The 25,257-nt window shown below is 37.8% G+C and overlaps 1 long non-coding RNA gene across 2 annotated transcripts; it reads left to right on the top strand.

Annotated features, from left to right (window-relative positions):
- On the top strand, positions 1–23,473 carry LOC106150254. Of its 2 annotated transcripts, XR_001236975.1 has the most exons (5): positions 1–43; positions 660–712; positions 2,034–2,163; positions 10,855–10,918; positions 23,357–23,473. It is a non-coding gene; the product is annotated as an uncharacterized LOC106150254 (long non-coding RNA). The 2 variants fall into 2 exon arrangements; XR_001236974.1 differs by lacking the exons at positions 1–43; positions 660–712 and having other exon boundaries at positions 1,511–2,163.
- Positions 23,474–25,257: the final 1,784 nt, after the last annotated feature.

Genomic DNA, 25,257 nt, shown 5'->3' with positions numbered 1-25,257 from the left:
GACAGTGTGTCAGCTCTGCAGGAAAAGGTGCCCTCATTCAAAGGTAAGAGTGAATGAAAAGGGAAACAGCACAGATCTTTAAAAAACAGAAAAACAGTAAGAAAAGGGGCTGGGGATTTAGCTCAGCGGCAAAAGCGCCTGCCTGGCAAGCGCAAGGTCGTGAGTTCGGTTCCCGGTACCGGAGAAAAAAACCAAAAAAAAAAAAAAGAAAAAGAAAAAAAGAAAAACAGTAAGAAGAAAGTAGAAATCGATGGGGAAAACAATTGGCAGATAAAGAACACAAATCTTCCCACAAAGCTGGTGAAAATCATGCCCAAATAAATCTCCATGAGTTCCAGAAAGTAAGGAAAAAGTAATTTCTAGGGCTGGGGATATAGCTCAGCAGCACAAGCGCCTGCCTGGCAAGCGCAAGGTCCTGAGTTCAATTCCCAGTACAAAAAAAAAAAAACAAATAGGAAAAGGTAATCTCTATATAACAAGCACTGAAATAGAGATGGAAGGACTTAAAGGCATAAGTGAGAAGGTAGCTGAAGATGAAAATGAGTTGACTTTTTTTTTTCCATTTGAGGTAGAATTACATCCTTAAAACAAACCCCTTAGATGTATAGCATGATAACTTTTTAAGAAACCACACCTATGTAATTATCATTCTGCTGCAGATATGGAACATCACCCACACCCGAAGCTCTTTGGTGCCCTCTTCCAGTCAAAGGTAATTGCTGTTTTGATCTCTATCATTTACCATAATTAGTTTTACCTATTGTTCATTCTATATAAATGAAAATATGCAGTAGTTACTCCATATGTCCAGGTTTTCCACTTTACCTTATGTCTGTGAGATTCATCTCTACTGTTGTGGATAGTAGTAGTTCATTCTTATTTCAATATCATGTGGTATTCCATTATATGAATACGCTACACTTTATTTATCCATGAACATTTAAGTTGCTTCTAGTTTTTAACTACTGTGAACAAAACTGTAATGAATATTCTTGTACATCTTTTGGTGGATATAAGCATTCATTTCTGTTGGGAATATAAAAAGGAGTGACATTTTCAGGTCATAAACTATATATGTATTTAGCTTTGGCACCATTAAAAAGCTGTTCAAAGTAGGTGTTTAAACCAGTTTAAACCAGGATTGCATCCTCCACATCTTTATCTCCACTTGGTATTGTTAGTCTTTTTAGTATTAGCCATTCTACAAATGGAACCTCATTGTAGTTTTCATTTACATTTCCTTGAGGATGGATGTTTAGAAATGTTTCATGTGTTTATTCTTTGGGATGTACCTGTTTAAGACATATCCCATCCCTTATTGGATTGTCTGTTTCTTCCTTTCTGATATGAAGGAGTTTTTTATATATTCTGTGTAGGAGTCCTTTGTCAGACATGTACACAAATGTTTGGTAATTTTTGCAGTCTGTTTAGGAAATCATTGCTTACCTCAAAGTCATAAGAACATACTCTCATTTTGAAAAAGTGTTATTGTTTTAACTTTCACATTTAATTCTATGACTCATTTCAAATTAATGTTGGTATACAGAGTGACGCAGGGGCAAGGTTCATTTTTTAAATATATGTAGATATCCAGTTAAGTCTTCATTTATTGCAAACATTTTCCCCACTGAGTTATACTGAGACCTTTGTTATACTTAGAGGTTTTCACAGTGGGGGTCTTTTTAGCCCAGAGTGGAAAGTCACCCAGGACCAGATGAATGAATACTTCCTTGCGCCTCTATTTTGAATCCCATCATATTCACTGTGGCCCTGGCTCCTGACAGGGTCCCTGATGGAGAACATCCAGTGGGGAAGGGGTGGGGGTTGAGGAAGGTGGTGGTGAAAAAAAAGGGAAGCCAATTACCCTTCCTCCCTTCCCTGGACCATAGACCTTCACCTGTAGACTCCAGCTGAGGGAAGGGAGCAGCTTTAACCATTAGGTCAAGGCTCTCTGTGACTTAAAGTTACCATAGGGATAATTATCCCCTAAGACTGACCAGAAATGTGATGGGAGTTCTTGTGTTTTCACACAGGTAGGAAGGTAAGTGCTTCCTCCGCTGACAAGCTTTGAAGGACTAGGAGATGAAGTTACTTCAGTGATCACAAAGCACAGGACTCACTTCTTCAAGGAACCTGTTACACAAAAGGATTAGTTAAGCAAAGGTAAATTCAAGACTCAAAGTATGTAAATTTTTAAATTATTTTTCATTCAAATTATTACTTATCTTTAATGATTAGGAAGATCTACTAATGTACATTAAGGGTAGAGATTGATCAAAATGTATGTAGCATCTGGGTGTGGTGGCATATGCCTTTAATCCCAGCACTCTGGGAACCTAAGGCAGGAAGATTGCAAATTCAAACCCAGCCTGTACCACCTAATGATGCAGCAAAACCCTGTCTCAAAGTAGAAAAAAATTTTAAAAGGGCTAAGGATTTAGCTCTGTGCAAAGGCCCTGGGTTCAATCCCTACCCAGTACAACAAAAAGAAAAAAAAAAGGTGAAAAGGACACAAATGTATCTGATTTCCATCAATTATCCATGCTTAAAGAAAGTCAAATATAATGAGAGAATATATGAAACATTTAATCTCAAGAATACACAAATTAAAATCATTGTATACACATATGTCACATAGGTTTATAATAACTTATAGAACTGTACACTAAAAAAGGACATGTTTTACCCTATGTAAATTATACTTTGATTTTTTAAAAGGCGAAAAGTTAATGTTACCTCAAAATAAATTCCATATTGACTTAAAAAGAATATAGTTCCCATGTATTGTGGCATACTCCTGTAATCCCAGCACTCAGGAGGCTGAGGAAGGAGGACTTCTGTGAGTTCAAGGCCAGTTTGAACTACAAAGTGAGTTCAAGGCCAGCCTGAACTGCACAGTGAACGCCTGTCTCAAGAAAAAAAAAAAAAACAAAAAAAAACAAGCAAATAAAAATAATGAGGTTGAAACTGTGTGATATTTAGAGGCTACCGAGGAGAATGGACCAAAACGGAAGTAGACTCAAGATATCTTCCATGAAAAGAGCAAGATATACCACTGTTGAGATAAAGGATAGAGGGCGGGCGTGGTGGTGCATGCCTGTAATCCCAGCACTCTGGAGGTTGAGGCAGGAGGATCGCTGTGAGTTCGAGACCAGCCTGGGCTACCAAGTGAGCTCAAGGCCAGCTTGAACTGCATAGCAGAGACCCTATCTCAAAAAGACAGGAAAAAAAAAAAAAAAGCATACAATGAGGCAAAGTATACCGGTGTATGTCTGTACTGAGCACTCTGGGAGACTGAGACAAGAGCATCTCATGTTTGAGCCCAGCCTGAGTAACTTAGAGACTTAATGACATTCTGTCTCAAAATTTAAAATCTTTAAAAACATGACTGGGGATGTGGCTCAGTGCCAAGATCCTGGGTGCGATCTCCAGTAAAACACGCATACACACACACATATACACACACCCCTCTAAATTTCCTTTAGATACTACCACCAGTGTAGCTGTAGTAGAGATAGCTGTTCACTAACAAAGAGCATCTCAAAAGCATAATCAGTGTGTCCTCCACCATCCTAAACAGAGAGTACCACGTGGTTTCCATTGTGCATTAAAATAAACTGGGCCTGTTTTTAGGTAACACTCCAGGTGGGTAAACGGCTTAACCAGTTGTCTTACAATGCCGTCATGGCCAATCATAAAGGATTCCTCACACCTCAACAAGGATGTGGACACCTAAGGTGCAGAGTGGCCAACACCACCATGCCAAAAGCTAGCAGTACTCATTTAGAAACTTTCCTAAAGGGGACAGCACTGTTTGTCCCCAGTGCTCTCCATCTTTGGGCACAAATGGCTCTCAGCTGAGAACAGAGATCTTGGTCATAGCAGCTGGGTCAGCCTGTTTCCCAGGACGGTGCAGCTGGACTGAGAGAAATGGTCAGCAAAATTCAAGCACCACACCCTAAGCACCCTAAGATCACCACTTTAAAGTGAGAGACTTAGATGTACCAATGGTTTGTCAATATTTCTAAATATGGCCAATGCAATTTCATTCCACAATATAGAAAAATAGTTTAGATTCAAAAAATAATTTAGATTCAAAAAACAAACAAATGTACATGCTCAGTCAGAGCTTATTGTCATAATGATAACTAGAGAGCATGAAAAAATATATTAAAAAAATATATATTGAAAACATGAAAAATATATATTGAAAACACTAATTTAAACTCTTCTGTGCTATATTCTATGACAGGCAGATATTACTGTTTGAAAAGAAGACAGTAAAAATATTAGACATAATTAGTTATAAACACTTCTGTTCCCCAAATATTTTCCATATTTTGTGACACACTCAATATCTGAGAATCTTCTTGGTCATAAGATATGCTGTACTAATGAATAAGTTAGGACTATTTTGTTTGCAAGTGAGAGAAGTCTGACCCAATGGTTTACTTAAACAAAGCAGAAATTTACTGTATTATGTAACCAAAAAAAGTCTAGGAATAGAGCTTGCCATTATGTTGGCTTCCATGCTAAAATGTTTCACCAGGGTCTGTCTGTCTGTCTGTCTGTCTCTCCCTCTCTCCCAGCTTTGTTCACAAACTGACTCCCACTCAAGCTATCAAGATTGCATCAGCAACTATGGGTCCCACAATCCCTCAGGCAAAATTCTAATAGCACAAAGAATCTCTCTTGCAAAGCCCCAGCCACTATCATTGCTTCTCATTGGTTCTGAATGAGGTTTCTGTTCATCAATAAGTCTGGCCACGAGAATGCAGCATTGGGATTGATTTGGGCCACAAGCTCTGTGCCTGCACCCAGGGTGAAGCCTTAGCCAAAGCAGCCCCATGGCGGGTGGGGTGGGGAGGAAGGCAGGGATTTACACAGAAGGGTGGCTGCATAGGGAGCACAGAAGAGAACAGCTGTCCATAAACAGCTGTGGCCTGAGGTAATTGGTGTGCAATGGAAATCCAATAGGAATGAACATCTGCCAAGAACAAGAAAGGCACACCGAGAGAAGGAGTGTAGGCTACAGGAGCAGTTATACCCATCACTCGGCATTAATATTTTAAATTATAGAAGTCAATGTTTCTGGACTTGATATGCAGTTTCAAAAAGAAGGAATAATTAATGTTTCTGGGCTTGACATGTAATTTCAAAAAGGAAGAATAATTGCTTTATTCTTCAAAACTTAAAAAAAAATCCATAAAATTAACTTTGAGAAGAAAATTTTATCCTGAGAATTACTGCAAATATGATTACACTCATCTAAATGCATGTCAGAAATTAAAGACAGTGCTGGGAATCAGCTACTGTCAGTTCTAGATGGAATGTGTAATTTGAAAAGGATTTATTCTTTTCCATGTAAGGCTCTATTCTAGAATATGTAAATTGGAAGTGATTTTGTATAACTTTTATAGTGGTTAAATAAAAGCTAGAGTGAAAAGTTTGGGGTAGAAGCACTGACTTTTAAAAATAGTTTTATTTTTAATTTCTATTAAATCTTTACTGGTAGTAGATTTAGTCCAATATTTTTTCTAAGTCACTACAGAGAATTAATTATCAGAAGAAGAAAAATATTTCTGAAGAGGCACTGGCCTGCATTTTGACATAGGGCCCAGGGAATTTAGTGTGCATAATTTCTCCTGAGCGCCTGTGGCAGGCACAATTGATAACCGCCCCAACAGCTATTTCCCACAGCTTTCTTACTTTAAAAAATTAAATACATAAATAAAATAACAGTCCTAGTTTGATCAGGCAGTGAACTATATGCCTAACTTTGCAGTCTAAGTAAATCCTGGCCCTCTCATTCTCTGCCCGTCTAGCAATAAACATGTGATTAATTTTGGCCCAAGAAGTCTGCTCAATTTTTCTTTCTGCTTAGAGGGACTTTAAAAAGAAGAGACAGCCCCTTTTGTCCAGTCTCCATTCCCTCTCAGACCCGGCCCTCTGAGGATAGAATGTTTAAAGCAGCTGTGCCATCTTATGGCTAAAACGGGAAAGCCAAGGGAATGGCAAATTTGTACCCAGATATCCAGCTGCGAAGCACCCCAGTGGGTTTAGACATTTAAGTAGCTTATTAAGGTCATGGGTTGAGCGGCTTTTAATTGGATATTTTGTTACTTTCAATTGGTCATTCCTAAATTATATAGTTCTTCTCCCAATTTCTGATCTTTGGTTGTCATACTAAATGCCACATGGCTAAATTTGGAGGTTATGTATTTCTCTTGCAAAGCCTAAAACAAAGGACTTCCAAAAATTCATTCTTGGAGAACAACTGTAGGGTAGGAAAAATTACCCTATTCATTTAAGTTTGATCCCAGGGTTTTAGAAAATCAAATTAGACCCTTTTCATTGTGTCCTTTGGAATGTCATTAAATAAGCGAATTAGTAAGAGAACATTCTCTCACAGCTGACACCTGTCCTTCTGTTTCAAACGTGACAATCAGTGAAATTTAAGGAGGAAAATTTTGCACCCATGATTTGGAAGAATTTCACTCAATTTCACTCTATGACAAGACCCAGCAGGCTGCTCCTGAAGGTAACAGGGGGTCTTACAACAAGAGGAGTTTAAAAATAAACATAATGACGGGAAATTTGTAAAGGAAAAAAATCAAACTAAATGTAGGAGTTAATTTTGTTACATAAAACTAAAGTTGCACATATTAATGAGGTAATATGTAATGCATCATGTATGTGTACATTTATCAGATTCAACATATTTATGTTTATATCAGGTTAAACATATTTAATTCCTTGAACATTTATCATTTATTTACATTAAAAACATTTAAAATCCTTTCTTCTAGCTTTTTGAAATGTACAGTACATTACATACATGTTATCTGTATATAAAGAAAATTTAAGTATCAGATGAAATTTAACTAGATGATCTTTATGGTTTACTTAACTGGAAGAGGCAAAGGTTTAAAGATTGTATGTTTTCATATCTTACAACTGACAGGAACATTTTTACTTGATTCTGTAAAACTATTTTTATTACCATCTACTTTCTTTAAGTATTTGATACATATTTTTTCCTTTGAACTGTCTGCTCTCTATCCTTAATATCATGCACCCAAATTCCAGCCTCTGCCTGTGTATTAAATGGTTCTAGTTTATTAATAACTTTGAAGATTCGAGCCAAATCTAACACATTTGTCCTAACCTTTATTGTCTTTGGAGACTGCTACCTCTGATTCTGCTTTCCAGACACTGCTTGGAGTTGTTTCTCTCCTTCCGTGACATTCTAGGAACTTGAATTTTTGTTTTATTTTGCTTTGTTTTGTGATCTTTAAGAAATAACTGAATCATGAGAGCAGGGAAAATTTTTTCTTAATTGTATACCTCCATGAAAAGAATTCTAGTTCAATGGATCAGTGTGAGTACTTTGGCCCAATACCCTATACTTTTAGGGTTTACATTTTCCCCAATCCTTTCCTCCAATTTTGTTTTGAAATTAGGGAGAAAGTGCATAATGGATGCTGGTTAGACTACCAAACTCTGTTCAATTTAATTTGGATTTAAAATTCATGAGGAAAAGGTTTTGGCATGTTTATTTAAAAAGTGACCAGTAGAAGCCAGGTGTGGTGGCTGTAATTCTAGCACCAAGGAGGTTGAGGCAGGAAGATAATGAATTCAAGACAGCCTGGGCAACACAGAGAATTTAAGACCAGGCTGGACTACCTCATGAGGCCCTTTTAAAAAAAAAAAGGCCAGTGATATGGGGAAGTAGCTCAGTGTAGCTAGTACAGGCAAAGTCCTAGGTTCAATCACAAAATAGTGATAATAATGATAATAATGTGGCCAAAGGGAACTTCTCAAAAAGAAACAGATTAACCATAACACAAAGAATAATAAATTAAATTATACTAAAACTAATAATGTCTATTCATCAAGACCTCATTATGAGATAGGAAAGGGAACCCGCAGAATGAGAAATCATTTCCATCAAATATTATTGAAAAAGGATTTGTATCTAGAATATATAAAGAACTCTTACATATCAATAAAGAATATCAACCCAATTAGATATTCATGAAGAATTCTGGAAGTTCCCCTTGAGAGGGCTGGTTTCAAATATTTGCTAACCCTAGAAAATCCAAAACCATCCTACAAAAATGTCAGCCAAGTAAGAACTTTCTTACCCCTCCTCTTGCCTTCCTACCCACTCCCTGTCTCACTTCTACCCTGCCTTGGCGCCAGGTTACTAACAAAGAGCATATAGCTTACAAATTGAGGAGAGTGAGGAAAAGATAAACAAGCACACACAGACTTGTACCTGCAGTCGGGCAAGAGGAGGAAATATTTAATTACTATATAGAGGCTGTTTTCATAGTGTTTCAGGGATATTTTCACCGGGTATAAAATTCTAGGTTGACAGCTGTTTACTTCAGCACATTAAAGGGACCATTCCTTAATCCTTTGGCTTCTGTAATTGCTACTGAGAAATTGGCAGTAAGTCTATCACATCTTTGAAGATAAAATTTTTGCTCTAATTTCTCCTAATACTCTATCTTAGCCTTGGATTTTCTGTTTCCTTGTGATGTGTCTATGTCTGGCTTTCTTTTTATGTGTTCTTGTAATTCATTGAGATTCTAAACATGTTAGATATTTTTATCCTATTCTGTCACATTTCTTTGTCCATTATTTTTTCTCTGTGTGCTTCATTCTGAATAGCTTCTTCTAATTTGTCTTCATGTATATTAATTCTTTTTAACTGTGCTGAATTTGTCCTTAAATCCATTCCGTGATTTCTTAACTTGGATTACTCTATTTTTCACCGTTAGAATTTCTATTTGGTTATTTTTAAACTCTAATGGTTTTGCTGTTGTTGCTGCTTTGTTGCAATGCTGGGGATTGAACTCAGGGCCTCATGCATGTGAGGCAAGTACTCTAGTACTGATGTAGACCCTCAGACCCATATTACAGTTGAGTTCTCTGATAAAATATCAAGCTTCATTTTCACTTTTATCTATTTGAATTTGATAAATGTGGTTGGGTACAATCTATATCTGGAGTCCTTGAAGATCTTTTTCTGTAGTCTGTTGTATTTTACATTTCGTGTTCATAGTGTTTTATCATTTTGTATGCTCAATTATTTCTTCCTGTGTCCCGACCATCATATTTTTAATTATTTGCAAAAATTATTTCAGGTATGCTTTGATGTTTCCTTTCTCCAAAGAAAAATTGTATTGCTTCTGCCGGATAATTGGGAAGGTTAATAATCTAAGTTTCAGGGTTGGCTTACCTTTGCTTCATCCTCATTTCTAGTGTTTGTCCTTTTAGTCCCAACTCAAAGATAGGACACTCCTAGATAATAACTCTTGTTCACTGACCCCCAAAGGCATTGCTACACCTCACAATCCCCTATCTGGATTACAAAATAGTCTCAAGACAAAAATGGTTCTGGTACTGCAATGGCAAGCAAGAAGACTGAAACAATGCCCAGGATTGGAGGCAGATTTATTTACATCAATGGGAACTGATCAAGATTATTCCCAGAATCTCAGGCCCTGATCTCTGGTGGTCTAGGGCTTATATGGGATAAGCAAGCAGGAAGTACAGAGGCAGAATGGCTTGCATTGGGGATTAGTTCTTACAATATGCATCACAGTGACCAGCTGTTTCTAGGAGACAGAAGCAACTGGAACTGGAACAGGAAATATCACCTGGGCAACTAAGAAACTGACATATACTGCCTGGAGGGGCCATTTTCTGTTACAGTACCATGCACATTGCTGCAAATTTTCATTTGTCCAGGATGTTAGCCCAGTAATTTCTTACTATTTTGTCTGCTTTTGAGGAGGGGTCTTTTTGAGACAGGGTTTCACTGTGCAGTTCAGGCTGGCCTTGAACTCACTTTGCAGTCCAGGCTGTCCTCAAACTCGTGGTGATCCTCCTGCCTCAGCATCCCGAGGGCTGGGATTACAGGCATGCATTACCACCTCCAGCTTTGTCTGCTATTTTTAGAAACATGATTTTATGTTTTGTCCCAGATTTCTAGTTGTCTTCAATGGGAATATTTATCTAAATTACTTAACTCATTCTTGAAAGAAGTCTAATTTCAACTTTTTATTTCCTCCTTTGATCTACCCTGTAACTCTTAGAGGAAGCAAAGATACAGAGGTAGTAACAAATATGATTTGGGTATTACCTTCTCCAATAATCTGTTATAGAGTTAAAACAAATCACCTAACATTTAGCTCTGAATTTGGGAGAAAATATTAAAATTAAGCTCTCTCCTGTTCAAGGAAATTAATTAAAGGAAATAGTAAAGAAACATATTAAAGAAAATTAATGAAAAAAGATAAATTATTCAGTCCTGAAAAAACTTTTATATTAGCCTCCAATACCTCTTAGCCTGTGCTATAAAGATAGCAAATTTACAACCAAATAAACTAAATAAAAGTAATCTTGGCTGCCCAAATACTCAGATTAAATCAAGATCTTAATAAGGCTAAATTTGACCATGTTTTGGGCCAATCACAGGTGACACATTTTTCTTCAGACTCTCTTCTCACTCAAGATGCAAAAACAATTCCTTTGCCAACAAATTTTTTAACAAGAGCCATTTTACTCTAGGATTTTTAAACCTTTAAAGCTGTATGGATGTCCAAGACTATAAACTATGCTGTAGATAAGGAAATCTAAAAACGTGACTAATGTAAGTAATAGCATTGTTAATGGGTTAACCAAAATCAACTAGGTAATGTGGCAGCAACAAACGATCTCCACATTTTGTTGATTTAACTTATTAAAGTTTCTTTTTCTCTCATACGATGTTGTCTGCAGGTAGTGCGGCTCTTCTAGACATCTCCCTTCCTCTAAGCTATTTCCATCTTGTCATTACAGTCTCAGTGTTTGAGACATCACGTTATGCTGATGCAGTGGCAGGAAAAGAGCGAGACAAAGAGAGGTAAAGTACTAACAAGTCCTTTTCTTTCTGTGCTTTGTCCCAGAAATGACACATGTCACTTTCACTCCCAACTCACTTGTCATAACTACTCACATAGACCACCCCCCAACTACAAGAGAGCTGGGAAATGTGGAGGAGTACATGGATATTCAATGACTAATAAATTATAATAAATTATATCACTTCAGATGTAATTGAACTTAAAATGAACTCCTTGAAGTTTCTCCAACTAAAAGTTATTTCCCAAACAGTATAAAAGCCACCAAGTGATCTCCAGTATTTGAAGAAGCAGACCCTATGCTGTCTCCCTGCTACAGGGGCTAATTTTTTAAGAGGTTCTTACAGCTTCAAAACATAAAACACAGCATGGAACTTCTTTTTCTTGGACAGCTGCCTTATATTCAAAGGAAGGAATTGGGCTAAATGAATTTTAATGTTACTTCAGAGCCCTTAAAATTATTGTTTGACTTCTAATACCAATTATTTTTTCATTTTAACTTGAAATATTTTTTTTAAGATTCTGAATTTTTAAATCAAAACTAAAATGATGCACTGCAAGTTCTAGTCCCAGGGTGGGGCAGTGCTAATAAAAGTGTTGGAGATTTGGGTAAATTTTTATACATCTGGTTTATGTCACATAGTGTATTTATCCAAAGACCATCATCTTTTAGGCAGCATAAATTAAAGAATGGAACCACCCTTCCTCAGGTTCAATGTCAAGGATGAGTTCAGTTTATTTTAAAAAGTAGCGTGACCTTACATCATTAAAACTGTGCTCTCTGTGCATAATTTAGCATGTCTGAATTTTAATAACAATGCTTTAGTAACAATTTCAGGAAATTTGCTAGTAATGCTTGCTGTGTTCTGTGTACTGAAAAAGACTGAGGGGTTACTGGTAATAGTCTAACATTGTGGTTACAAAATCAGATCTTACAAGATCTAAACAGATAACAAATGATGAAACAGATGACACAGGAATTGTGGAACAGTTAAGAATAGGACAAAGCTGTTAAAGTGGGGATCCAACATAAACCCATTGTTGCAATGCAAGAATTTGGCACCAATGTGCATAGATCCTCCAAAATTTCATGAGAAAAATAGAAGTCAGTAAATGATGTTTATGTAAATTCTGATTTCTATATGTAAGCAACTAATTCAAAATTAGTTTTAAGGCATCTTGATAGTCAGAGGAAACAGGTCTTTGTGAGTCACCAGTCTCCTCTCTCTACATTTTCCAAGGCATCTGGCAAAACAAATTTCCTGCTGAATGCTACCAGGGAAGCTTTGCTAGAGACCTAATGGAACAGAGCTCCCGCAAAAGGAGGACCCACGGCGTGGGAGGAGAAGTGAGGTGATGTTAAAAGAGAAAAGGTAGAGGGAGAGTAAGGAATAAAGAAGAGAGAAATTAAGAGGGGAATGGCTGAGAATAGAAGAGCCCAGGAAGTGTTGGGAGGAGGGAAGAAGCTTAGCTTTCTTTCTGCTCTTCCTCCTTTCTTAAGCTAAAGCAAAAGAAGAAAAACTAGGACAGCAAAGGCTATTACCTCAATGAAAGGGAAAATTAAAGCAACAATAAGGCTCTCTTGGCGATTGCTGTAGTTTGGATCTGCAATCTCTTCCAAAGGTCCATGTGTTAAAGGCCTAGTCCCACAGTTGCAGTCCTGGGAAGTGTTGGAGATATGAGGAGGTGGGGTGTTATGGTTTAGATCTAAAATAGCCCTAAAAGCATGATGTGTTTGAAGGGCAATTGGATTATGAAGGCGCTATAGCTGACCTGCTGTTGGGAGGTAGGTGTGTTCAGAAGGGGGGGGGCCCTGGAGTGTGACCTAGAAGTGTGTGCCTCCTTCCCTGGCCCCTCCCTTTACTCTCTGCTTCCTGGCTTCCATGATGTGAGTACCTTTCCTCTGTGGCAGACCCATCTACCACACCCTTTCCATCTTGGAGCCAGCTGACCACGGGCCGAAAACATGAGCCGAAATAAACCTCTCGCCTTTTAAATTGTGGGTGTCAGGTATTGTATCTCAGTGATGAGGAAAGTGACTAAGACATAGGGCACAGAGTTGGGCATTGTGGTACACGCTGTAATCACAGCACTCTGGAGGGGCTGAGGCAGGAGGAGGGAAAGTTAGTGCCAAACCTGGGCACCTTAGCAACTTAGTGAGAACCCTTCACATAGTAAAAAATTAAAAGGGTTGGGGATGTAGCTCAGGGGTGGAAAGCCCCAGAGTTCAATCTTCAGTAACTCTTTCCCCTAAAAAGCAGAGGTAGGGTCTAGCAGGAGGTCTTCTGGTCACTGGGGCATGCTCTCATGTCTTTTCCCCACTCATAAGATGAGTGGTGTTCTGCTTTATGGTCCCCACCATATCATGCTATTTTACCACAGACCCAAAAGCAATGGGCCCACCCAACCATGGACTGAAATCTCTAGAACTGTGACCCAAAATAAAACTTTCCCCTTTATAAGTTGGTGATCTCAGGGTTTTTGTTGCAGTAACAAAAAGCTGACTAATGCAGAAGTCAAGGACTAAAAATATATGAAGCCAAGATTAGTATCAATAGTAAGAAGGACTAATCTGTCCATAATTCTGTAATGTTTGTATTGTTCCTATGCTATTTCATAAATGGATGTATGTTTATTACTATGTGTTTCCTACAACAACGATTGAGAATAGTCAATGAATATTCAGTTGGTCCCTCATGTATAGCTCTATTTATTTTCTTTAGAAACCACTTTGAAGATACCAAAGTATAGCACAACAACCACTGATAATAACCTACCACTTTTGTCTGTAACTCAATATTATTTGTCTATTTGTTTTCCTGAGAAACTATCTTGTAGATAACAATATGTAAAACAACAACCATTGATAATTTCCTACCACTTTGTCTGTAATTCGGTAAGCCCCCCTACTACTATGTTATCCTCCTTTTACTCTTTAAAATAATTTAAAAAAAATAGTAAGTAGGAGCACTTACTATGTTCCAAGCAATATGCTAAGAGCTCTATATTTGCTTATTCATTTAATTCTCATAACCCCTGTGCAGTAAGGAATTTGGCTCCAAATTAAGTTCTGGCCTTTGTTCTAGCTCAGGGAGGTAACCTCTAGACCAGTGATGGCAAACCTTTTAGAGCTTTCAATGGTAAAAAGCTGTGGCATATGTGCCATAGGTTTGCCATCACTCTAGACTCTTCAAATGTTCCAGGTGACAGAAGTGTCATTAGTGAGCCCTTTGGATCACACCTGAGAGTTATCAGTAACCAGGGCACTCACAGTGGACTGCTAGATAGTTTATGAAAAAAAATTACCCCAAGATGGGGTCACTGCAGAAAGATAAACCACGTGATTAAAAGTTTGGAGTTTTGGGCCCTGTGATGTCAGCTGCCTGATTTCCAAAAAGAGGAGGGACATTGGCAATTGAGTTCATCCAAGTGGGTGATAATTCAATCAGTTGTGCCTATGTAGTGAAGTCCCATTCCAAATTCTGGACAGCAGAGTTCAGGTGAGTTTCCCTGGTTGGTCATTCATAGTCATTCATCCTCTTCCCCTCCCTCCTCCCTCCTTACACCACTACCGGGGGTTGAACCCAGGGAGTGTTACGCTTCATCCCCAGCCATTTTTAATTTTTTATGTTGAGACAGAGTCTCACTAGGTTGCTGAGGCTGATCTAAACTTGGATCCTGATGCCTCAGCTTCCCAAGTAGCTGGAATTACAGGCATGTACCACCATGCCTGACATGATACTCTCTAATATTGTCACATGTCATTGCTGGGAGGGTAACATATCCTGAGTGTTCTGCATTTGGTGCCCTCCAAGACTTCACCATATACTTCCATCCATGTGGCTGGTTCTAATTTGCATCCTTTCCCTGTAATAAAGCCAACTATGAGCACAATAGCTTTGAATGGTTTCTGTGAGTCTTTCTGGTGAATTATCAAACCTGTAAGTGGTTGTGGAAACCTCTGATTTTGTAGCCATTTGCTCTGTATGAGGGTAGCCCCAGGGACCTTGAAACTTGGAGCTGATGCATGATGTGAGGTCAGTCATTGGGGGATTGTACCTTTTGTACAGTTTGCTAAACTCCTTGGCAAGTATCTAACAGGTTTTTATAACCAAGGACTGGACTATACACAAAGCATTTGAATAAGTTGCCTGAATTCACACAGCTAGTGAGTGGAGAAGCCAGGATTCAAAATGGGCATTACAGTACAGCCATCATGTATTACTACTTGATCACCTCACTATGCAGTAATAAAGAACACCCAAAGTTGACTGAGTCACTCTATAATACATACATATATAAACACACCACTGCATACATCCCAAATATATACAACTTTTATCTATCAATTAAATCTTTTTTAAAAAAAAGAATACCTCACAGCACCTTAGAATAAGCTTGTTTAGAACTGTTTTCAAGTATATTGTGATCCATGGTAAGAAATCTTATGTTTGACATGACCATTCATCTCTCTCTCTCTCTCTCTCTCTCTCTCTCTCTCTCTCTCTCTCTCTCTCTCACACACACACACACACACACACACACACACACCACTGAAATAAATAAAAAATGTGACACACTCTGAAATTTTCTAGTCTCAATTATTTTTATTCCCTAAATTCTAGAATTCCACCAATATCTTTCCTACCTGTTTAAGAATTTTGTATCAATGATGTAAAACATGTTGGTTTAGAAAGTTGCTTTAAAATAGCACTTTCCAATTCTGGCTTTAATAGGAATAACCTAGGGGATTTTTCAAGAAAAACCCAAAGCCCAGGTCCTACCAACAAAGATTTTGACTCAGTTAATCTGCTATGGAATTTGGGCACCAACATTTTATATTTTTAAGTCTCTAGGTGATTCTAATGCATTGCCAGGGGTTGAGAACCACTATTCAAAAATAATACTGACTTTTTTGCCAGGTGTGGTGGCACATACCTCTAATCCCAGTGCTTGGGAGGCCGAGGCAGGAGGGTTACTGTGAGTTTGAGGACAGCCTGGGCTGTCAAAACCTGAACTGCATAGTGAGACCCTGCCTCAAAAAAAAAAAAAAAGGTGATTTTATTAATTAGTAACAAAATATGATATCTATGTATTACCTAGAAAATAGGATTTAGAAGCATATCTATGTGTCATCACTCAAAGAAAGAATCTTACCGTGACATATGTGGTCCATTCTACTCCACTTTCCTTCCTTCTCTCCTTCCTTCCTTTTATGTTTCTTGGAAAACACACTATCTAAATTTTCTGCTATCATTCAGTTCTTAGCATGTAAACATACGTGTACTTATATAAAATTGTTTAGTTTGATGCTTTTGAATTTTATTTCAATGGAATTATAGCCTTTGTATTATGTTACTTGTCTTTTTTAAATACAAAATTATTTTCCTGAGATTCATCTATTAATATTCTATTTCCACCATTATATAATGTTCCATTCTATGAATTATGCTACAATCCATCATTCCACTCCTAGTAGAAATTTGTGTTATTTCTTTTTTTTTTTTATTTCTAATACACTATTATTAATAGTGCAGCTCTGATTGAATTAGTCTATTTCCTCTATCAAATGGATATACCTACAAGCAGGAATATTGGGTTATAGGATACGTTAACTAGGCGATGCTAAACTGGTTTTCAAAGTTATTTTTTATTTGTTTTTATTTTATGAAAAATAAAACACAATTTCATAATGAAATAATAAGAGATTAACAATAGTTAATACAGGATGTATCTGGATATGGTGCTGCATGCCTGTAATAAACCCCAGCACTCAGGGGGCTGAGGCAGGAAGATTGCCACAAATTCAAGGCCAGCCTGGACTACACAGTCAGTTCAAGACCAGGTGGGACTACACAGTGATACCCTGTCTCAAACAAACTAAAAAACAAAACAAAAATACACTGTGCATTGTTATCTTCAAAGTAGTTATTCAGAGTACAAGATATAAACCAAAAAGATTTTAACCAAAAAGAAACAAATAGCTAGGCATGGTGGTACATGCCTACAATCCCAGCACTCAGGAGGCTGGGACAGGAGGATTGCTGCAAATTCCAGGCCAGCCTGGAATACCTAGTGAAAGCAATACCAGACTTAACTACATAGCAATCCCCTGTCCAGAAAGAAAGAAAGAAAGAAAGAAAGAAAGAAAGAAAGAAAGAAAGAAAGAAAGAAAGAAAGAAAGAAAGACTTTCTTTTCAATGATCTGAGATAAACTAGGAGGAGTATAAATGAAACAAGTTAACATAGATACTAAATTTTTTGAAATAGTGAAATATGTAATTTGGGAAGTATATGAACTTCTCCCTATTTCCCACTTATCTCTCTATTTTGCTCTTTATTTGTATGTTTATATATGTTTCTCATATAAGAGAAACCATGTTGAGTTTGTGTGTCTGACTTATTTCATTTAACATTATATTCTCAGGTTGTATCCATTTACTTATGAATGCCTCAAGTTTATCTTTCTTTATAGAAGCACAGTATTCCACTGTGTATAAATGCCACATTTTCTTATCCATTCATTGATCAACATATACACGGTTTCCAAAATCTAGCTATTATAAATATGGGTGTGCATGTGTCCTGTAATATGATGGCTTTAACTCTTTAGGGAGTATACCTAGAAGGGAGATAGCTGGGTCAAATGGAATTTCTACTTTTACATTTTTTGGGAATCTCCACCCTGATTTTTATAGTGGTTGGACTAGTTTGCATTCCCACCAATAATGTAGAAGAGTTCTTTTTTCCCTACATCCTCACTAGCATTTGATATTATCAGATTTTTTTGATGATAGCCATTTTCTCTGGGGTAAGATGGTATTTCATTATAGTTTTAATTTGCTTTCCTCTGATGGCCAGTGAGAGTGAGAATTTCTTCATGTATTTACTGGTCATTTGTATTCTGAGAAATGTCTATTCATTTCAGCTGCCCATTTTTTGATTGGATCTTTTATTTCAGGGGTTTTCAAAGTTATTGTCTCAATGTGTACTCCAAGAGTATTAGAGTTTATATTGTTCCATACAGTTGCCAACACTCAATATTTGCTAGCCTGGTGAGTATAAAGTTGTGTTTTAACATATCATTTCCCTGATGTTAATGAGGCTAAGCATTTTTTCCATACAAATGTTTATTGTGTAATTGGGTGTTCTCTTCTGTGTGTCAGCTTTCTGTTACTGTAACAAAATATCTGAGGTAATGAACATCTAAAAAAGGAAAGGTTAATTTTGGCTCATAGGTTTGAAGATTTCATTCATGACTGGCTGGGCCTGTTGTGTTTGGGTGGTGGTATATCATAAAGTGTTGTAGTTACTTTCCCATCACTGGGACAAAATACCCACCCAATACTCACAGTTTAAAGGAGGAGAAATTTATTTTGGCTCACAGTTTCAGATGGTTCAGTCCATGATTGACTGGTCCCAAGGCAGAAATCCCATGATGGAAGGGCATGGTGGAGGAAGTTGATCACCACATGGTAGCCAGGAGACAGAAAAGAGAGGACCCAAGGCTGAGAACATACCCTTCCAAATCTTTCCTCCAGTGAACCACCCCTTCTAACTACCCTCCCTCCCCTCTTGAATATGAGACTTTGGTGAGATATTTTGATCTAACTCATAACATACCAGCCCTGGGTCCCAAGGTTCATGTCCATTTCATTATGCAAAATGCATTTAGTTCCTCTTTAAGAATCCCCAAAGTCTTGACAATTCAGCACTGTTGAAAAGTCCAAGTCCAAAATGTCCTCTGAGACTCATAGCAAACTCTTAGCTATGAGCCCCTACAAAAATAAAAAAAGGGCCATGCTTATAATCCCAACACCCAGGAAACTGAGGTAGGAGGATTGCTGAGTGTTCAAGGCCAGCCTAGTCTGTATAGTGAGTTAAAGGCCAGCCCGAACTATGTAAATACATACATACATACATATATACATATATAAATAAAAATTAAGAGTTTGAGGTCTTCCTGTGCTTTCACAGTGGACAAAAACCTGATAAAAGTTAGAAATGTTGGAAAGCCAGTTTTTATGTTGTTAACTTTGACCAAAGGGTGTTCTGAACTAAACAGAAGCTATATATACATAACATGGGGTTTTCTTTACTATCCTGAAATCTTGTATGATGACAGTCTGGGAAATTCTTCAGATAAGCTTTGAATATTTCAAGTGAAAAAAATAAAGTTAAATACTTTCACTATGCAATGGCATAGGGTAAACATTCCCATTTCAAGTCAAAGAATAGGGGAATAGAAAAAAATCAGACCAGAGCAAGACTGAAACCTAGCAAGGGAAACATTAAATCCTGTAGCTACAAGTCCAGCACCCTGGGCACACTGAGGTGAGATGTGAGTTCCAAAGGACTTGGGCAGCTCTGCACCCAGTCTGCCGTGTTTGTTGTGGTTCACATGACCTCTCTCTGGGATGGTTTTGCTCACTACCTGTAGCTGTCCTCAGCAAATGCTCCACATTCCCTAAACCTCTAACTTTCTGGAGTCTCTATTACACATTCAGTTTCACTCTCACAGTTTCACTTTCTCTCTATCAGGGGCACCTGACAGGTACTATATATAACTTGCTATACATTTTTGTCTGGCTTCCCAGGCATTTTTCTGATATCTAGGTGGCAGCCTCCATGATCCCATAATTTCTGCATTCTGCATGCTTAAATAACCACCACTACATGAATAATGCCAAAGTCTGTCAGGTTGAACAGTAGCATACTCTTTTGGATTCTTTTGCAGTAGCCTATGAGTGTTTGGATGGCTGAACTCAGGGATACACTTCCCTAAGTAGCTCTGAATGAGCAGGCATCCCAAAGACGTTCTTCTCAAATGAAAGATTTACGGTTTTGTACCCTTGAGCTTGTGATGGGTTCTGTATTGCTGAACATTTTCTTGTCCCTATACAAAATACTTGGCTTCTTTTTAATGCTAATTTTTTTAGCAACCAAGCTCTCCTTTGCCCTGACTTGGCAGACATTTCCTTTCTGGTGAAACTGCAAACTTTTTAAATCATTCAGCTCTGCTGTTTGCTCCTGATTCTCACTGTAGAGCTGGCTGACGTCAGTAGTACTCATGTCACAGCCTGAACACTGGGATACCTTGAATTCCTTTACCAGATTAGTCTACTGCCTTTAATCTCAGTCTCCTGCAAAGTCTCAGGATGCAGACAAAATATAGACAAGTTTTCCTCCAAAATATAATACATATGTCCTCTAGTCCAACTGCCAGGAGAGTCCTTGTTTCCAAATGAAACCTCCTGAGCCTGGCCTTCACTGTCTGCATTCCTATCAACATTCTGGTCTTCTGAGCTCTGACCAGATTCTCCCATCAAGCTTTGCTTACTCTGCTTACAGCACTCCATAGTTTCTCTACTCAGCATCTCCTAAATTTTCCAATAGTCAGTGACTACACTCCTGGTTTTCTGTTTTCTTTTTCTTTTTTTTTTTTTTTTTTTTTTTTTTTTTTTTTTTTTTTTTTTTTTTGTCTTACTTACTTTCCTGTCATTGGATCAAAATATCCAACACCTGCAACTAAAGGGGGAGAGGTTCGTTTTGGCTCACGGTTTCAGAGGGTTGTTTGTGGTTGGCTGGATCCAAGACAGAAGCCACATGGTAGAGGGGCATAATGAAGGAAGCTGTTCACTGAAGAGTGGCCAGGAAGCAGAAAGAGAAAGGAGAATCTGGGGATGTGAATATAGCCTTCCAAATCACACCTCTCAGGAACTCCTCCCTTCCAACCAGACCCCATATCTGAACATGAGACCTTTGGGGGCAGTTTAGATCTAAAGCATAACACGCTGCACAGCAGAGGAAGCTCATTCTCTTCATGGTGAGGCAGCAAAGGAGAGAGGAAGAGACTGAGGTCCTACAATCTCTCTGGAAGGCATATCCCCAGCAAACTAGGAACCGCCACAAGACCCCAGCTTGTAAGGGGTCTACCACCTCCCAACTGTGCCAAGATGGGGCTAGTTCTTTAAAACATAGGCATTTGGAGGATATTCCAGGTTCAAACTACAACAGTAAGGTCTCTGTCCTAGTCTTTGAACTAGGATTTTTATTTATCTATTGGCTTTTTATTTCATAACTTTTACATGTCAGTTTACCACATCTGTTAGAAAAACATGGCACAGTAAGATGATCTTGCAACAAAAATCCCTCCAAAGTACGTTGGTATGGGATTCCTTGAAGTCTTTTGGTTATCATTCTAATGACATTGAATTTATAAATTTAAATCAGGATATTAAAATTTATCTAAGTTAGCTGGGCATAAGTGGCACACACTGTAATCCCAGCACTTGGGAGGCTGTGACAGGAGGATCACAAGTTTGAGCCTAATGTAGGCAATTTAGGACTTAGCTAGACCCTGTCACAAAATAAAAAAAAGTCTGGGAATGTTGCTAAGTGCAAAGGCCCTGGGTTCGGTCCCGGGCACCCTCCAAAAGTATATGTGCATACCCAATACACACCTATATTTCCACTGCTTCCTATTTGGTTTTTTCCATTTCAAATCTCCCTTGATACTAAGCTACATTTCTCTAAGAAGATATCACAGTAGAATTACATATAAGATTGTATTGCAGTGGGACAGAAATTAGGGCAGAGCAGAAAAACTTTGACAAAACCAAATACTGCGGGTAAAAACAGATGGGAGTATGATTAGAAAGCAGCTTGTCAAGAGCAGTGTTTTTATGTACCTGCTTTCCTGGATAAAGGTTGTTGCTAAGGCTAGACAAATGAGTAAAGCAAATAAAACTAAAAGTATCAAAGTGCAACTGACAATGACTTTAGCTGTATCGCTCCATAACGTTGTTATGAACATTCTTGCAGTAGTTTTTGTGAATGCAGACAAGCTGATTCTAAAATTCATTTTAAATGACACAGAAAAATAAGTTTAAAATAAAAGAATAAAAGTGAAGGGGGTCCAAGTATCAAATGAGGTACAAAAGCAGAGTCTTAAAGAGATACTCATACCCATCAGAATAAATACATCCATGAGAATGTACCCTTGAAATACCCATGCTCAGAGGGGCTTTGTTCACAGTAGCTCAAAGGTAGAAGTAATTCAAGTGTCCATCAACAGCTGGGTGTGGTGGCACATCCCTGTGATCTCAACTACTCCTGAGGGTGAGGCAGGAGGGTTACAAGTTCAAGGCCAGTCTTGGCAACTTAGTGAGACCTGTCTCACTAAACTCAGTGCTGGATGGGTTTGAACTCCAGAACCACAAAATAGGTAAATAAAAAGTATCCCTCAATAAATGAATACATAAGCAAAGGGTAATATAGACATACAATGGAATATTATTCAGCCTTACAAAGGTAGAAAATTCTGACACATGCTACAACATGGATCAGCCTTGAGGGCATTATGTCAAGTGAATTGAGAAAATCATAAAAATATTAATAGTTTCCAATTATATGAATTACTTAGAATAGTCAAATTCAAAACAGGAGGTAGAACAGTGGTTGCTAGGAACCAGGGGGAGGAGGACATGAGAAGTTATTGTTTAATGGATATTGCATTTCTGTAAGATGAATTCTGGAGGTGAATGTTTGTGATAGTTGCACAATAATTTAAATGTACTTAACGCTATTGAATGATATACTTTAAAATATTAAAAATAGTATATTTTATGTTGTGTATATTTTTCCATAAGAAAAAAATTGAATTAAAAAAAAAGAATGAAGGAGCTGAGTGTGGTGGTACATGGCTGAAATTCCAGCATTCTGGAGGCTGCAGCAGGAGGGTCGCTGGAAGGTTGAGGTCAGCCTGGGCTACATAATGAGTTCAAGGCTAGCCTGTCCTATATAATGAGATTCTGTCTCAAAAATAAACAAACAACACTAAACAAGTTTGAGGCCAGCCTGGAATACATACTGAGCTCTAATCCAGCTTGGATTACATAGTGAGATACTCTTTCAATAAAGCAAGCAAGCAAACAAGCAAGATATAGACATTTTCAGAAAAACAGAAGCTAAAAGAATTTATCATTAGCAGACCTACAGCGGAATATAAATAAAAATAGTAATAAACAGACAAATAGAGATCAATTATATTTCTAACTTGTGTCTTTAACAGAACCAAAATAGTTAAAGATACATAACTCTAAGTTTAGGAAAACTAAAAGAATTTTTAGAAATAAAACACTTGGACTTACATATTGAAAGAACACATTGTATAATGGGAAAAATTGAACCAGAGATATACTTTAGCAAATGGTAATAAAACAATCCCTTGGGCAATAGGCAAGAAAGATAAAGTCATTTATAGGGAGAAATAAAATCTGGCTGTTATTAGACATTTACACAGAAACCCAGGAGATTCCAGAGCAGCATATACAAGACTTTGAAGAAATGAAAGTATATTCCAAAAATGTCATACTTGATTGGACTGTTATTCTCACAAAAAATCTATAGATTGATACACATATTTTTTAACATTCAAGAACTTAAAGGATACGATTCTCAAGAGCACTTTTTGAAGAAAGTACCATATGAAGAACTTCAGGCAACTGAAATAGGAATGGAATCCACTGAGCCCACAGCCAAAGGGGAGAAGAGGCAAAAAGGTAATTCTTCCCTCCTCTAAACAGATGCTTGCAAATCACCACATCTCAAAGAAAGTTTATTTTCTCAAATCCCCTACCGAACCAGCATACTCCATTTCTCTGGCCACAGGGATTAATCTAGAGAAGGACTCATGACCAAATGCAGGCCACTGTACTCTGAGAAGATCTGTCAGGGGCTTCTAGGAGAAGTTCCCTGCCAGGACCTTCTAGGAAAAGGTCTCTCATTCCTGAGAAGGCCTGAGGAGGAGCAAGGCCCAGCTGGAACCCGAGAGGAATTCAATACATAAGAGGAAGGCAAGATAATATCACTGTAGGGAATGGAGCCAGAGCCCGTGAGTCTCAAATCCTACCCGATGTTTGTACTTAGAGTTCTCTTAGCTCATACTGTCCCCCGTTGTTTAAATTAGTTGGGCTTTGGCTGTTATCTGAAGCCAAAAGAAAAGTCCAAACTAACATTCTCTGGATGACTTCCTTCAGACAGATTTCACCTAGACCTCGAAGAATCTCCTCAGTCAATTACATAAGGAAGCTATCTTTGCTACTGTAGTGCTTTTTGCTTTTATTTTTATGGTACTGAGGGTTGAACCCAAAGCCTTTGCACTGAGCTACATCCCCTGTCCTTTTTAAAATTTTGTTATTTTGAGACAGGGTCACACTAATAAATGGCTACATTGCTTAGGCTGGACTTGAATTTACAATTCTCCTGTCTGAGTAAAAAGAACCGTATTTACTTTTATGTAGATTATTCATAATGACTTTAAATTTTTAATTTAAAATACTAAGAAACAATATTTCCCACATGAAAGTTTATTTTTCCCAAATAGCCACTTGTCCCAACATTTCTAAAATTTTATAGCCATAAGTGGTGAGTTCTAAGATGGTTTAACATCTTGGTGAAACTGAAACAGCAAACCTTAATATTTTCCTCACCTGCTTACAAATACTAAATACATTCCTTCTCTTTTATCTGCCCAAACAATTGGGAGTGACTAAAGTCTGTTAGGACACATCTGAAGGTCCAGTTTGGGTTGGTCTGAAAAGAGCACATGTCTTCTATGACCAACAAAATCAACAGAAATTATGGCCTCTATTTATCATCCCAGGTCTACTTTTTTTCTTCAGGTAAATATCTGTGATTTACAGGGTCTATATGGTGCTTGGTTGTAAATTGCCTAGAAACATTATATTTGTTAAGAAACTTTGGCATATAAAGCATTGTCACTTAAAATACAGTGTAAAGATCACCTACATCAAGATCACCTCAGGATGCTTGATTAAATACAGGTTCCAGGCCCCAGCCAAGACCAACCAAACCAGAATGTTTGGAGACTTAGGTCTATAAATTTAAACTTTAAACATGCTTCCCAAGAGAAATTACATTTAGATGTTAAGCGATTTTATTTGTACACAGTGAACTGGGTTCTATAAATTCCTTAAGAGGGGACTATTCCTGATGGCTCCCTGGAACTTTGGAAAATGGAACAGCGGAAAATTTGCATTGGATTAACCCACGTTTGGCATAAAGGAGTAAATAATTTCCCTCTAGCTAGAACAAAACAAGATAGAAAAAAGTAATATATATATTTGAGTGGGGTGTGGTGGCTCACATCTTTAATCCCAGCACTGAGGAGGCAGAGGCAGGAGGACTGCCAAGAGTTTGAGGCCAGCCTAGGGCTACATAAGTGAGTTCAAAGCTAGCTTGAACTGCATAGCAAGATCCTGTCTCAAGAGAAAAGAAAAGAAGAGAAAAGAAAAGAAAAAAGAAAAGAAAAAACATA

This window comes from Chinchilla lanigera, unplaced genomic scaffold (genome assembly GCF_000276665.1).
Source record: "Chinchilla lanigera isolate Chin_1 unplaced genomic scaffold, ChiLan1.0 scaffold00068, whole genome shotgun sequence".
NCBI lineage: Eukaryota > Metazoa > Chordata > Mammalia > Rodentia > Chinchillidae > Chinchilla > Chinchilla lanigera.
The sequence above is the reverse complement of the archived record's forward strand: the minus strand, read 5'-3'. Positions and strand labels throughout refer to the sequence as shown.